Here is a 16,098-nt window from a genome sequence, read left to right as displayed (position 1 = left end):
TTAAGAGGCAGCATGTTCTTCCTAGATAAACAACCAGTCCGTTGGTATCTTATCACACACACGACAAAACTCATGGGCATCTCTAAATAATGAAGGCCAATAGAAACCACATTGCAAGACTTTAGCCGCGGTCTTTCTAGCACCAAAATGTCCACCACATGCGTGGGAATGACAAAATTCAAGAATGTTGGTTGCTCATGTACACAATGCCTAATGACTTGGTCAGAACACACCTTGAACAAATAAGGGTCATCCCAAAAAAAATGTTTGACTTGGGAAAAGAATTTCAACCGATCTTGTTTACTCCAATAATCAGGAATATTATGAGTTACAAGATAGTTGACTATGTCAGCAAACCAAGACAACTGGGTTACTTGGAGAAGTTGTTCATCAGGGAAGGAATCATTTAAAGGAAGGAATCCTTCCTGAGGTGCTACACATATCCTAGATAGATGATCACCAACAACATTCTCACAACCCTTCTTATCTCGAATCTCAAGGTCAAATTCTTGCAATTGCAAGATCCATCTAATCAAGCGAGGTTTAGTGTCCTTGATGGATAATAAGTACTTCAAAGCAGAATGATCAGTGAACACTATAACCTTTGACCCTAACAGATATGATCTGAATTTGTTCAAGGCAAACACAACAGCTAGCAACTCCTTCTCAGTGGTAGTGTAATTCAATTGAGCATCATGAAGAGTGCGGCTAGCATACTGAATGACATAGGGCATTTTATCCGTCTTTTGCCCCAAAACAGCCCCCAATGCATAGTCAGAGGCATCACACATCAACTCAAAAGGCAAAGACCAAGTAGGGGGTTGGACAATGGGTGCAGTGGACAAACATTTCTTCAGTGTCTCAAAAGCATGAATACAGGCATCATCCAAGGCAAAAGCAACATCTTGAGCAAGCAAATTCGTCAAAGGACGAGAAATTTTGCTAAAGTCCTTAATGAAACGCCTATAGAACCCAGCATGGCGAAGGAAAGAACGCACCCCCTTCACAGAAGTAGGTGGTGGCAGATTGGCAATTAGGTCAACCTTGGCTTTGTCCGCTCAAACACTACATATCCTAAAATAATTCCTTCTTTTACCATGAAGTGGCATTTCTCCCAATTCAAGACTAAATTGGACTTAATGCAACGGGACAATACGAGTGAAAGATTGTGCAGACATGTATCAAAACTAGAGCCAAACACAGAAAATTCATCCATAAAGACCTCTAAAAAGTCACCAATCATGTCAGAAAAGATACTCATCATGCACCGTTGGAAAGTGGCGGGCGCATTGCATAAACCAAAAGGCATGCGTCTGTAAGCATAGGTGCCAAACTGACACGTGAATGTGGTCTTTTCCTGGTCTTCTAGAGCAATGGGAATTTGATTGTAGCCAGAGTATCGATCTAAGAAGCAATAAAAATTATGGCGGCCAATTGCTCTAGTACCTGATCAATGAAAGGTAGTGGGAAGTGATCCTTCCTAGTGGCGGAATTAAGTTTTCTATAGTCAATGCAGACACGCCACTTGGTGGTAGTTCTTGTGGGAATCAATTCACCACTCTCATTTTTCATTATCGTTATCCCCCCTTTCTTAGGGACAACTTGAATTGGACTCACCCAGGTGGTATCGGAAATAGGGTAAATGATTCCTGTCACAAGCAACCTGATGACTTCTTCTCTCACAACCTCCAGCATATGGGGATTTAACCTACGTTGCATCTCACGTGAGGCTTTAGTCCCCTCCTCCAAATGAATACGATGCATGCATATGGAGGGGCTAATCCCTTTTAAGGCATCAAGAGTCCACCCCAATGCCTCTCTGTGTTCTTGTAAAACGTCAGTCAATTGTTCCTCCTGCTCAGTACTCAAATCAGAGGAAATAATGACTGGTAATGAGTTCATGGGCCCCAAGAACACATACTTCAACGTGGGAGGAAGTGGCTTAAGATCTAGCTTGGAATTTTCAAGAGGTTTGTCCAAGTCAAGAGGAAGATCCTGTGGATGATCAGTTGTGATAACCTCATAAGCTTCCTCCAACAAAGGTACAGAATTGAGTAAAGAATCAACCTCTCGAAAATATGTTTCCTCATCAAAATAGTCCATGTCTAAAGATGTTATGCAAGACTCAAAAGATTCAAGAGTGGATTCGTCATCAAGCATAACAGTTTCTATCTTAAATGCAGGACTAAGATCATCAGACTCAAGTGGGTGGTGCCCGGCATTAAATACATTCAATGAGACCTTAAAATTTCCAAAAGACAACTCTAACTCACCACTTTTACAATGAATGATAGCATTAGATGTGGCTAAGAAGGGACGCCCTAGGATGACAGGAATTTGGTTGGTCACATTGACTACTGGTTCTGTATCAAGAACAATGAAATCAACCGGGAACAGAAATTTGTCCACTTTTATCAAAACATCTTCAACTATTCCTCGTGGTATCTTGACAGAACGGTCAGCTAGTTGAAGTGTGATGGGAGTAGGCTTCAATTCCCCCAAACCTAATTGCTGGTACACAAAGAAAAGAAGCAAATTCACACTTGCCCCTAAGTCAAGAAGAGCTCTCTGGATGGTATGTTCACCAATGACACATGAAATTGTGAGACATCCAGGATCTTTAACTTTAGGAGGAGTGTTGTGCTTCAGAATTGAGTTTACATTCTCAGTAAGAAAGACCTTTTTGTTAACATGTTGTTTTCTCTTCTGTGTACAACGGTCTTTCAAAAATCAGGCATAGGCAAGGACTTGCCTAATAGCATCAAGAAGTGGAATGTTAATGTGAACCTTACTGAATAATTCCAACGTTTCATGCATGCTATCTCCTTTCCTAGGTGGGCCCGATAACCTCTGCGGATAAGGAGCTAGTGGGACTTGGTTAGGGATCTGCTTGGCTGTTGGTAGAGAACTTGGAGGTTCTTCACTCAATGATGTGTCCCCATTGTCATCCTTTGACTCCTTAGACTTAGTGGTCCCTACCCCATTGTTCAACTCACAACCACTCCTAAGGGTGGTTATGGCTTTGGCTTGCTCATAGTGGGGTTTGGAACTCAACCCACTCTCATGTGTGCTTTTGGGATTAGGAATGGTTTCACTCGGGAGTCTATTTTGTGCTTGTTCACTCATGTGGCTGGCCAACTGACTCACTTGCATTTCAAGTTTAGCAATGGAGGACTGTGTATTCTGCATGAATAATTGAAGTGTATCCTCAAGTGAAGGTTTTTGTGGAATCAATGGTTTTTAAGTGAAGTGTAAGCGCGGAGCTTGGGGTTGAGTAAACCTTGGAGGACCCCCAACCTATGGGCCCTTGGACCATGAGAAATTTGGGTGCCTAGCCCAACCCGAATTATATGTTTTCGAAAAAGGATCGTTCCGGTTTGGTCTATGAAAATTCTGGACTGCATTCAAGTCCTCAATAAGCTCCGGGTAGGATGAACTAGATGGACACATTTGTGTGGGATGAGATGAACTAGAGCATATGGCATAGACAGTAGATGGGTTAGGAGCAGGTGAACTCTTGGACACCATAAGGGCATCAATTTTTCTAGTCAACCCCTCAATCTTGGCCATGAGCATGGGTGTTTCACTAACCTCGTAGAGACCCCATCTTTTGGCTTCGTGGGATCTCCTATCAACATTAAATGACGAACCCCATTGCTGAGATTGCTCACTCAACATTTCAAAGAAGTCCCACGCCTCACTAGCACTCTTACCCATCAAACTCCCACCACTCGTTACATCTACCATGGATCTAACCGGGGGTGTAAGACCTTGATAAAAGTATTGCACTGAATGCCATTTCTCAAACCCATGATGCGGACACCTACATATCAAATCCTTCCATTTCTCCCAAGCCTCATAAAAGTGTTCACCCTCCTGCTGCATAAAGTAGGAGATTTCTCTTCTGAGGGTTGTAGTTCTCTGAATGGGAAAGTACTTGGACAAAAATTTTGTGACTAATGTGTCCCATGAAGTAATGCTGCCCACCTCTAAGGAATTAAGCCAAGACTTGGCCTTATCCTTAAGTGAAAATGGAAAAAGTCTTAACCGGATAGAGTCATCTGAGAAATTCTTGAATTTGAAAGTTGCACAAATATCTAAGAATTCCTTGATGTGGTAATATGGGTCCTCCTTCTCCAACCCATAGAATGTAGGGAGGAGTTGGATCACACCCGGTTTCAACTCATAACTAGCGACAGTAGTGGGTGGCAATATAATGCAAGAAGGTGATGTGAAGTGGGATGGGATAGAATAATACCTCAGGGCTCTACGGTCACCTGCTGCAGGTAACTGTAATGGTTTACCCTGATTGGCCATGGTAGCTCCTAACTTGACTTCGGTTGTTTTCCTACAAATATGTTCTACTTCTTCAACAAAGGGAGCTAATGGTCCACCTAGGGAGCGGCGCCCGTGCATAAAAACACAAAAAGAAACAAAAAAAACTATCAAATTAAGCTAACAAACTCACTACTAAAAATACGAACTAGAACAAATAAAAATAATTCCATACAAAATCACCAAGAAAAATTATGAAAGCAACAAAAAATAAAATAAAATAAAAATAAGTCTAACCTAAGACCATGGAGAACAAAGAAATACACTTAATACGTGCCTCCCCGGCAACGGTGCCAAAAACTTGATGTAAAATTTAGTTACATCGGTATTTATACCTTGCAAAATTTAGTTACAAAAATTAGTTCATGTAATTACATTGCCTTTTAGAGTTCTTCGGCATGCTTCTAGCTTCATAGTATTGATTCACACTTCATTTATTATGCAACTTGAGTAATTGTGATGCTTGATGGTGCCAAAACCAAGGGTATAAATATAGCTATGTCTATCAAGACATCATTGCTATACTAATGTCTTGAGCTGCATTGGAAAAACAAATATAATCAGCTACAATCACAACGATCATAGACAAGAATGCTATCATTTATTTTTATTACACTAGGATTAGTATAAAACTAGCCTACATTTTCAACCATTCGAGAAATAGTGCCTTGTGTTCTCTATCAACGTCTATCACTCCCTCGTGAGAAGAAAACTCTCTATGTTCATTAGTCATCATATGTGTTGTAACGATAAATACGCATTATGTATTAAACCCTCGACATATGTATAAGTTCATGGATTGAGGTAAATTGCTTACAATAGATTTTTTTTTTATCTCTTCGCAATTAGACAATACAACCCAAATAATCTCTTGTATTTGGGTTATGCCATCTTCAATTCTCTAGTGCCACTAAACTCCCACTCTATATGTGACAAAACTGACATTTTATCCTCACACACTTAGGATCCCTGTCATAATTTCGATCGGGATAATTAAATATGATTTCCACCCCCATCCATGTAAACGGATCCTTCATGTTGAGCTTGGTTATGTACTCTTGTATCAATATTATGTGTTGAAGAAGTTGTATGGGAAAATCTTACATGACTCTCATAGCAAGAAGTCTCATAGAGCCTAAATTAATATGGTGGAGTCTTACAAGAGTCTCAAAATTGGAGGTCGCACAAATGAGTTTTATTGAAAGGTGTTTAAGTTATATTAATATCCTATTGATGTTCTGTTGTTCAATTCTTTTGAGCATTTTTTTTTCGCATGTTTGACTTCGGGTATAAATGGGACATGGGTAGTTTTTTCGAATATAATTTTACTTGTTTCTTTAGTTATAGATGAAGGCTCATTCTATTCTGATGTAATCAAGTCAATAAATTATTTCTCTTTCCAAATATTCAACATGGCATCAGAGCATGTTTTGTGAGTTGGGGTGGTCTTCCCACAGAGACAATGCCTTCCTCCATTCTTTACTCCTATATTTCTCCTTCCTTTTTCTTTTTCCCTAAAATGTTCAATTATTCTAGCTTCTGTTTTATCTTCCTTATGTTTCTCCTAGCAGTTATTTATTGCTTTCCTCCCACATAGTCTCATTGAAATTTTAGTATCCCGAGTCACTTTATCCTTGTCATCCAATCTATTTCTAGATTAATGGGTGGTTCTACAAGATGCAGCCATAAAAGAGAAAATTTTAGCAAGTATGATCCCAATGTTACTAGCCTCATATGTTTCAGTGCTTAAACCTGAATCACGAAAAACAAATCCAAAAACATGTTGAGCAAAGGTCTACGATAAGAAGAGGACAGGATAGTGCTCGTCTTCTGGATTTTCATCCAGAACCAGTGCTCTCTGAAGGATCTCTGTCAATGACCTTTGAAGCACACTGGAGTTGTAGAAGTATAACACGATGCATGTAGAAGAGCCAGTATGGAAGAGTCTTACATGACTCTCATAAAAATAAGTCTCACTGAGCCAGAATTAATATGGTGGAGACTAAGATGACTCTCATGGAAAGATATCTCACAGAAGAATCTCAGTTAAAGGTGTTTTAGCTATGTTAGTATTTTATGTATGTTTAGTTGCTCCGTTGTTCTATGACTCTTCTTGTAGTTTTTGGCTTTGGGTGGAACTGGGACATGGACAGTTTAACTGTAATCTGATTCTTCTTATTTTCTTTATTATAAATAGAAGCTCATCGTACACAATTTACAATCAAGTCAGTGAAGTATTTCTCTTTTCCCAAAAATCAACAAGGTGTCAGAGCGGGTTCTGTGCGTTGACTCAATCTACCCAAGAGATAACGTAATCCTTTTCCTTTCCGGTTTATTGTCTCTGGCAGTTTACATTCATATTCTACCTTTTTCTTTCTTCCCAATTCGAGTACAACTTGTTTGTTTGGAGTCTTCTCTTCCATAATGAATTTTACTTATATCAAATTATATATCATTAAAAATATTTGTTAGTCTACTTTCCAAATTAAATCTAATTTTGGCAATCATATTTTTCGACAAAGCGAATTGATATTTGAAACAACAATGATTAGATATCAAGAGAGCGATACATGCAATAGTAAAAAATCATCAATTTTTGAGGCGTTTTATGCCATCAAGAGTTAGACTTCAGATAGTGAGTAATATGTCAAAAAAAGTATTTTTAAGTCTATTTTGTAACCTATCAAGCCAATTCTGAATCCGAATTTTCTGAAGGGACATATCAATATTGGAAGAGTCAAAGGTCATTATCGCCAAAGAAGAAAGAGTACTCAGTTTGATAAAATTGCCGAGTTTTAAATCTATCAGATTCTTTCATTCAAAAGTAGAATATTTCATTAAAGGAAAATTATTCTTGAATGAAAGGTACTAAAGTCTAGATAACTAAGGAATAACTTTGATTTCAGTCAGATCTATATGTAAGGTGATATGCTCCTTGGAGTCAGTAAGGGTCATGCGGCATAATGAAGAATATCGAGTGGTCATAATAAATAAAGATTGAAGATTTCGATGTCAATTTAGGTATCAAACTAAAGATCTTTGAGTCTAGTTTCTATAGTAACAAACTGTTTGTAATTATGCGCTATGTTACTTGAGATATCAATATCATAACAATTAAAGGTTAGTTCTACCAGAAGTCACTCTTTTTCCTATTTTCTCTCCTATTGACCCTCCATGCATTAACGCGAATTAAGTTTCCTTTCCTCCTAGTCTCTTAGTTTTTTAGAAAACAATTTCTGGTAATCAAATGTTTTTGGTCAATCTTAATCATTCCAGGATGTGCTAGATCAAAGTATCGGAGTCTTGCTTTGATTTTTTTTTTAATTTTTTTTTGTTTATTTTGGTTACTTGATTGTGTTTCTTCCTCATTGTCATGTTCAAAAAATTGTGGTCACCCAACAAAACTCATACTTTGTAGAAAAGTTTAAGTTATTTTATTTCTACCATTACATTCTCCCCAAGTACTTTTAAAGTTCACATTCTAGGTCCTTTTTGAAGTATGAGTGTTGCATAGAAGCTTCATTTTGTTTAAAGTTGTTTTGTTCTAGTATTTCTTCATTTTCTTTTCTTGTCTTTTTCTAGCTTTAGATCAACACCTAGCCCTGCAACATCAAAAATATAGGAGTGTGCGCAATATCCAACACTGGTTAAGTCTTTTAATTCTTCACCCAAGAAGTGATTTGTGTTTGACCTGCCCGTAAAAACTCAACAGTCTCTTTGTTGTTCCCTAATTTGGGCCATTTTTTCACCTTTAAAATTGATCAGAGCGCATTTCAGACTATGGCCATTTTTATTGGTATATGGAGGTGTTGACTTTCTAGAAAAAAGTAAATACTTCACTAATTTGTTGTAATTTGAGTACAATGTGCCGCTATTTATAATAGATGAAACAAGTAGAACTCAATTACATTTAAACTACCCTTGTCCCTCTTATACCCAATAATAAACTCTAAAAGATAAGGGCTAGAACAGTTGAACAAATGAACATAAATAAAAGAGTAACTGAACTAAAACACTTTTAACTCAGACTTTTCTGTGAGATCTCCTCTTGTGAGACTCCTATAAGACTCCACCATAATAATTCTGGCTCTATGAGACTTCTTGTTGTGTGAGTCATGTGAGACTCGTTCTTACCTACTCTTCGAAACTCCCCCTCCATCTGCAATTCATAACTTCAGCCTGCAGGAAAATAGATTTTTGGTCTTCAATCTTATTTTGCTAAAAATAATTTTCATAGATGCAAAATTCTTCCTCTTTTATTCTCCCATTTTCACGAATATTTTGGTCACATAAAAATTACCACAACATGTGGAATAAAGTATCTCTTTCTTGTGTTTGTTGTTCTTCTTCTCCTCTTTAAGTTGGGGATAAAAATGACATAGACACTTTGCAAGGAAAAAACACTATGTGGAAGAAGAAAACCAATCTAGCCGCACGCAAGAGCTCCAAAGACCAGCTAAAACGGTCGTAGTGTGAAACACACTCCGATCAAATTTTAAGGCGGCAAAATGGCCCAACTTTAGGTCACAACAAAGAGACTACACACTTTTTAAGGGTAGCTCAAACGCAAATCACCTCTCCGGTAAAGAATAAAAGACTTGACTCGATATGGTTATTGGGCACACTCCTATACTTTTTAGGTAGTGGGTCTAGGCATTGCTTTGAAGTGATGAAAATACAAGATCAAAATTGAAGAAATACCAGAGAAAATCAACTTTAACCGGAAGTTGGAGAGTATGCAATGGTCATAAATCCAAAGTGACCTTATTTAACAAGTTAACTATGTGTAAGATACACGACCTAGTAACAAAAACACAAAACTTGAAAGATAACCCAAGCAAGATATTGTATACCTTTAATGAACACATCATGGAGTGATTAAGCCTTGTCCATTCATCTCAAAGCAACGCGCAAATTACCCAGCGTTAGTGATGTTGAGCCCATATGGTTAGTTTGAAAAGACTAGGAATGGACAAAAGAATCAATTTTGTGCGGGCAGAGCAAAATCTAGTAACATACGAGTGTTCAAGATACAAACTCAAGTGCGGCTAAAAGATCAAAAGGTGACAATAGTCAGTTTGAGGTCTATGCCGCTAACAAAAAGCGTTTTATGGTTCCATTGACTTGTGTCAATAATGCAATCTTCCAAGAACTACAACCAAACCGATCACTTCAACGTTTTGTTAATTTACCAATTCCAAGGGTATGCATCTTGAATGGCCATCTTTATTCTGGCGAATAAACCCGGATTTTAATGTGACGATGTTGAATCCCCAATCAAAGTCTTGTCTCCATTTGTTCGAGAAGATACAAGAATAGCATATAGTATGATTTATATTATATATTCCTTACATTTTAGAGTATTCCGTCAGTGTGATATATCCCTCTGCATGACAACCTCGAAAGAAAATTCAGGTGGGGGCTTGGGATTCTAATTTTGGTTAGTCTGCTACAAAGTCTTCTACATATCTTGTTTCAGGATCATGACAAGTTTATCGATGGACATCGCTAAATCTGTGCCGACCAATACAAAACATGCATTCAAATACATCTTGTTGTTATGGACCCATCCATCATGTGAGTTGCTTATTCTCTTCCTTATTGCCATGGTTGGCTGCCCTACAATCATGGCTTCAACAACATCCACATTTTACTGGACCCAGCTTATCGTGTGGAATTCTTACAATCACTGTTATGGCATGCCGTAGCCAGTCAAAATCTTGCTTTCTCTTCCATTACTTTCACTAGACACTCTGAAATCTAAGGGGACAGAAGCATGAGAGCCTGCTACCTCTGTTTTCAGCACTCTCACTGGGTACGGCATACTGTACCCTACCAGCACATGGTTATGCATTCTCAACCGCCCAACATAGGAAAATTACAGAATTGATACTCGCCACTTTCCTTTCCATGTATAAAAGTCTTCGACTGCATCGGGAATCAGCACAACCACTGGCCTCTTGCTATCCAAGATCAGCCTTCAGCTTTCCCCTCCATCCAGCAACCAAAATCCCTCATCAGCAGCCATGTTTAGTCCCAAGCGTTTTGTATCAAAGGCGAGGAATGGTGAGAGGGCAATCTCAGGAAAAGGTCATTTTGTGGTGTACACTGCAGATCAAAACCGCTTTGAGGTTCCATTGGCATATCTCAACAATGCGATCTTCCAAGAGTTGCTGAAAGTGGCCGAAGATGAATTTGGTCTGTCAGGAAATGGGCGCATCACTGTGCCATGCAACGCGGACTTCCTGGATTATGTCCTCTCATTTATTAGAAGGCGTCCATCCAAAGACACAGAGAAGGCTTTACTGTTGACAATTTTCAGTAGTAGGTGCTCAATATCATCCTTACATCAGTCAGAGCACCGCGCTCATCAAATACCTCTCCACAGTTACTAAAAGAATGACCAGGGATGTAATTTTTTTATTGTCAGTTGTACATGATCGACACAATTTTGATACACAGAAGTTCATTTTTCATATCTGTCTTTAGTCTTCATGTCTCAAATACCTCTCTAGCTTTCTTTTTCATTACTTTTACTAGACACTCTTAAATCTAAGGGGACAGAAGCATGAATGCCTGCTACCCTACCAGCACATGGATATGCCCAAACTGTTTTCTAGAGCTATGCCCAACGTTTCCATAATCTGGTAGACTTACCCAACTGTCATCAATCCACTAAGGGACTTACCAGCACATGGATGTGTCTCCTAAATGAGTCGACATGAGGAAAGTTACAGCTGAATGAATTCTGTGTCTCTTAGGGACTATATATGTACATTGCCTGGACTGCTTTCAAGTCATCACCACAGCGTACTCTGAAGTTCATCTTGCTTTCTCCTTCCTCACGCAACTATTCAGTATGTTGAGCCCAAAGAAGATCGTTCATTTGGCCAGAAATAGGCAGAAGGCGTCTATCAAGCCAATAGCCGACAAGGGTCATTTTGCTGCCTACACTACAGATGGTGAACGGTTCATGGTTCCATTGGCATACCTCAGCAATACTCTTTTGAATGCATTGCTACAAGTCTCAGAAGACGAATTCGGATTGCCAGGAGATGGGCCAATCACGCTCCCATGTACTGCAGATTTCATGGAATACGTGCTTTTGTTGATGCAGAGGCGTCCAAACAGAGATGTGGAAAAGGCGGTGCTCACTTCCATCACTGCTGCTCGCTCCTCCACACCTTCAGTCATCCATTGGGGGTTGCTCCATGAAGAACCTGTATACGGTTGTTGAACTGATTTATCCCCTCCAATGTACTCTCTCTTCTTTGACAACTGTAAATACTACAATTTTGACATGTTACAGAAGATTTCTTCATTCTTTCCAATTCTGTGTTGAATAACGATTGTTTGATTTTGTTTTGTTATAATTTCTTAAGGAAATTTGAGCAACGCGATATTGCCCGGCCATGGTAACAACAGAAGACCTGAAAGATGAGCCACTTTTGGCTTCTTTCACTCACATTTACATTAATGGCACATGGATGTCGTAGTCCGGTAACCCTAATTAGTCTAGGTACTTCCTCACAGGAGATGTCAGCTAAGCAAATTAGTTCCATGCTTAATAGTTGTAGAGAATAAGCTGGATTATGACAGACACGGATGCACTGAGTTTATATAAGTACTCAAGCAAAATTAATGTCACCGGAGCACATTAAGCACACCGCCAATGATTTACCATTTCTAGCCCACCATTGCAGATTATGGGTACAACTTAACTTGGCCTCACCTTTTTTTTTTCTCAAAAGAGAAAAACTACCACGTAAAACCAATATTGAATCTGGTAAATCACGTGGGAGACACGTTGATGCTATTACCATGTGAGTACCATGTGGTACAACTATTAATGTGACAACCATACCAATGATAAAGGGTCATCGTTGCACCACGTGGGAGACATGTTGATGCTTGTGAACCACTCATCCATCTTGGTGTCATGTCTTCAGTTACACGTACATCAAACCATTTACATTTGAGCACATACACAAGATTTTTGAGCAAATACCATAACTCTATTATCTTAGTCACCATCCCATCATAGTCAAGATCATTATCTTCATAGTACTCTTGACTACAACATTGCTTTTTAGAGTTCTTCGGCATGCTTCTAGCTTCATAGTATTGATTCACACTTCATTTATTATGCAACTTGAGTAACTTTGATGCTTGATGGTGCCAAAACCAAGGGTATAAATATCGCTATGTCTATCAAGACATCATTGCTATACTAATGTCTTGAGCTGCATTGGAAAAATAAATATAATCAGCTACAATCACAACGATCATAGACAAGAATGCTATCATTTATTTTTATTACACTAGGATTAGTATATAACTAGCCTACATTTTCAACCATTCGAGAAATAGTGTCTTGTGTTCTCTATCAACGTCTGTCACTCCCTCATGAGAAGAAAACTCTCTATGTTCATTAGTCATCATATGTGTTGTAACGATAAATACGCATTATGTATTAAACCCTCGACATATGTATAAGTTCGTGGATTGAGGTAAATTGCTTACAATAGATTTTTTTTTTTATCTCTTCGCAATTAGACAATACAACCCAAATAATCTCTTGTATTTGGGTTATGCCATCTTCAATTCTCTAGTGCCACTAAACTCCCACTCTATATGCGACAAAACTGACATTTTATCCTCACACACTTAGGATCCCCGTCATAATTTCGATCGGGATAATTAAATATGATTTCCACCCCGTCCATGTAAATGGAGCCTTCATGTTGAGCTTGGTTATGTACTCTTGTATCAATATTATGTGTTGAAGAAGTTGTATGGGAGAATCTTACATGACTCTCATAGCAAGAAGTCTCATAGAGCCTAAATTAATATGGTGGAGTCTTACAAGAGTCAAAATTGGAGGTCGCACAAATGAGTTTTATTGAAAGGTGTTTAAGTTATGTTAATATCCTATTAATGTTCTGTTGTTTAATTCTTTTGAGCATTTTTTTTTCGCATGTTTGACTTTGGGTATAAATGGGACATGGGTAGTTTTTTCGAATATAATTTTACTTGTTTCTTTAGTTATAGATGAAGGCTCATTCTATTCTGATGTAATCAAGTCAATAAATTATTTCTCTTTCCAAATATTCAACATGGCATCAGAGCATGTTTTGTGAGTTGGGGTGGTCTTCCCACAGAGACAATGCCTTCCTCCATTCTTTACTCCTATATTTCTCCTTCCTTTTTCTTTTTCCCTAAAATGTTCAATTATTCTAGCTTCTGTTTTATCTTCCTTATGTTTCTCCTAGCAGTTATTTATTGCTTTCCTCCCACATAGTCTCATTGAAATTTTAGTATCCCGAGTCACTTTATCCTTGTCATCCAATCTATTTCTAGATTAATGGGTGGTTCTACAAGATGCAGCCATAAAAGAGAAAATTTTAGCAAGTATGATCCCAATGTTACTAGCCTCATATGTTTCAGTGCTTAAACCTGAATCACGAAAAACAAATCCAAAAACATGTTGAGCAAAGGTCTACGATAAGAAGAGGACAGGATAGTGCTCGTCTTCTGGATTTTCATCCAGAACCAGTGCTCTCTGGAGGATCTCTGTCAATGACCTTTGAAGCACACTGGAGTTGTAGAAGTATAACACGATGCATGTAGAAGAGCCAGTATGGAAGAGTCTTACATGACTCTCATAAAAATAAGTCTCACTGAGCCAGAATTAATATGGTGGAGACTAAGATGACTCTCATGGAAAGATATCTCACAGAAGAATCTCAGTTAAAGGTGTTTTAGCTATGTTAGTATTTTATGTATGTTTAGTTGCTCCGTTGTTCTATGACTCTTCTTGTAGTTTTTGGCTTTGGGTGGAACTGGGACATGGACAGTTTAACTGTAATCTGATTCTTCTTATTTTCTTTATTATAAATAGAAGCTCATCGTACACAATTTACAATCAAGTCAGTGAAGTATTTCTCTTTTCCCAAAAATCAACAAGGTGTCAGAGCGGGTTCTGTGCGTTGACTCAATCTACCCAAGAGATAACGTAATCCTTTTCCTTTCCGGTTTATTGTCTCTGGCAGTTGACATTCATATTCTACCTTTTTCTTTCTTCCCAATTCGAGTACAACTTGTTTGTTTGGAGTCTTCTCTTCCATAATGAATTTTACTTATATCAAATATTATATCATTAAAAATATTTGTTAGTCTACTTTCCAAATCAAATCTAATTTTGGCAATCATATTTTTCGACAAAGCGAATCGATATTTGAAACAACAATGATTAGATATCGAGAGAGCGATACATGCAATAGTAAAAAATCATCAATTTTTGAGGCGTTTTATGCCATCAAGAGTTAGACTTCAGATAGTGAGTTATATGTCAAAAAAAGTATATTTAAGTCTATTTTGTAACCTATCAAGCCAATTCTGAATCCGAATTTTCTGAAGGGAGATATCAATATTGGAAGAGTCAAAGGTCATTATCGCCAAAGAAGAAAGAGTACTCAGTTTGATAAAATTGCCGAGTTTTAAATCTATCAGATTCTTTCATTCAAAACTAGAATATTTCATTGAAGGAAAATTATTCTTGAATCAAAGGTACTAAAGTCTAGATAACGAAGGAATAACTTTGATTTCAGTCAGATCTATATGTAAGGTGATATGCTCATTTGAGTCAGTAAGGGTCACGGCATAATGAAGAATGTCGAGTGGTCATAATAAATAAAGATTGAAGATTTCGATGTCAATTTAGGTATCAAACTAAAGATCTTTGAGTCTAGTTTCTTTAGTAACAAACTGTTTGTAATTATGCGCTATGTTACTTGAGATATCAATATCATAAGTATTAAAGGTTAGTTCTACCGGAAGTAACTTTTTTTCCTATTTTATCTCCTATTGACCCTCCATGCATTAACGCGAATTAAGTTTCCTTTCCTCCTAGTCTCTTAGTTTTTTAGAAAACAATTTCTGGTAATCAAATGTTTTTGGTCAATCTTAATCATTGCAGGATGTGCTAGATCAAAGTATCGGTGTCCTGCTTTGATTTTGTTTTTAATTTTTTTTTTGTTTATTTTCGTTACTTGATTGTGTTTCTTCCTCATTGTCATGTTCAAAAAATTGTGGTCACCCAACAAAAGTCATACTTTGTAGAAAATTTTATGTTATTTTATTTCTACCATTACATTCTCCCCAAGTACTTTTAAAGTTCACATTCTAGGTCCTTTTTGAAGTATGAGTGTTGCATAGAAGCTTCATTTTGTTTAAAGTTGTTTTACACTAGTATTTCTTCAGTTTTCTTTTCTTGTCTTTTTCTAACTTTAGAGCAACACCTAGCCCTGCTACATAAAAAATATAGGAGTGTGCGCAATATCCAACACTGGTTAAGTCTTTTAATTCTTCACCCAAGAAGTGATTTGTGTTTGACCTGCCCGTAAAAACTCAACAGTCTCTTTGTTGTTCCCTAATTTGGGCCATTTTTCCACCTTTAAAATTGATCAGAGCGCGTTTTAGACTATGGCTCAGTAGGAAGACGGAGCGTTTTGCGCCGGCAAAAGCTGGGTCGTGTCGGAGGGGAGTCAGAGGCTTGCAGCCGAGGACAGAACGGCTAAGCTCCTGTCAACGAAGAAACAAGATAAAGGATTGTCTCGGGCTAATAGATTTTCTTAGAAAATAATGTGATACGATAGGCGTCAGATTCTTATCCGCTCCTTTTATCCAAAAGCAACATCAGCTAATCCGCGTCGGCGCGAGTGCGGCACTGACTAGCAGTCACGGCGGTCTCCACTCACGGCC

General features: G+C 38.0%; 1 non-coding gene across 1 annotated transcript; it reads left to right on the top strand.

Moving 5' to 3' along the window:
• Positions 1–3,805: 3,805 nt before the first annotated feature.
• On the top strand, positions 3,806–3,912 carry LOC137945086 (small nucleolar RNA R71). The gene has a single exon (XR_011110904.1). It is a non-coding gene; the product is annotated as a small nucleolar RNA R71 (small nucleolar RNA).
• The last annotated feature ends 12,186 nt before the right edge of the window (positions 3,913–16,098 follow it).

This window comes from Aristolochia californica, unplaced genomic scaffold, assembly GCF_029961685.1.
Source record: "Aristolochia californica isolate CCGP_79_NKW_82.1479 unplaced genomic scaffold, dmAriCali1.0.hap1 SCAF_11, whole genome shotgun sequence".
In the NCBI taxonomy this organism is placed as follows: Eukaryota; Viridiplantae; Streptophyta; class Magnoliopsida; order Piperales; family Aristolochiaceae; genus Aristolochia; species Aristolochia californica.
Note: the sequence above shows the minus strand (reverse complement) of the source record. Positions and strands in the feature narration are given on the sequence as shown.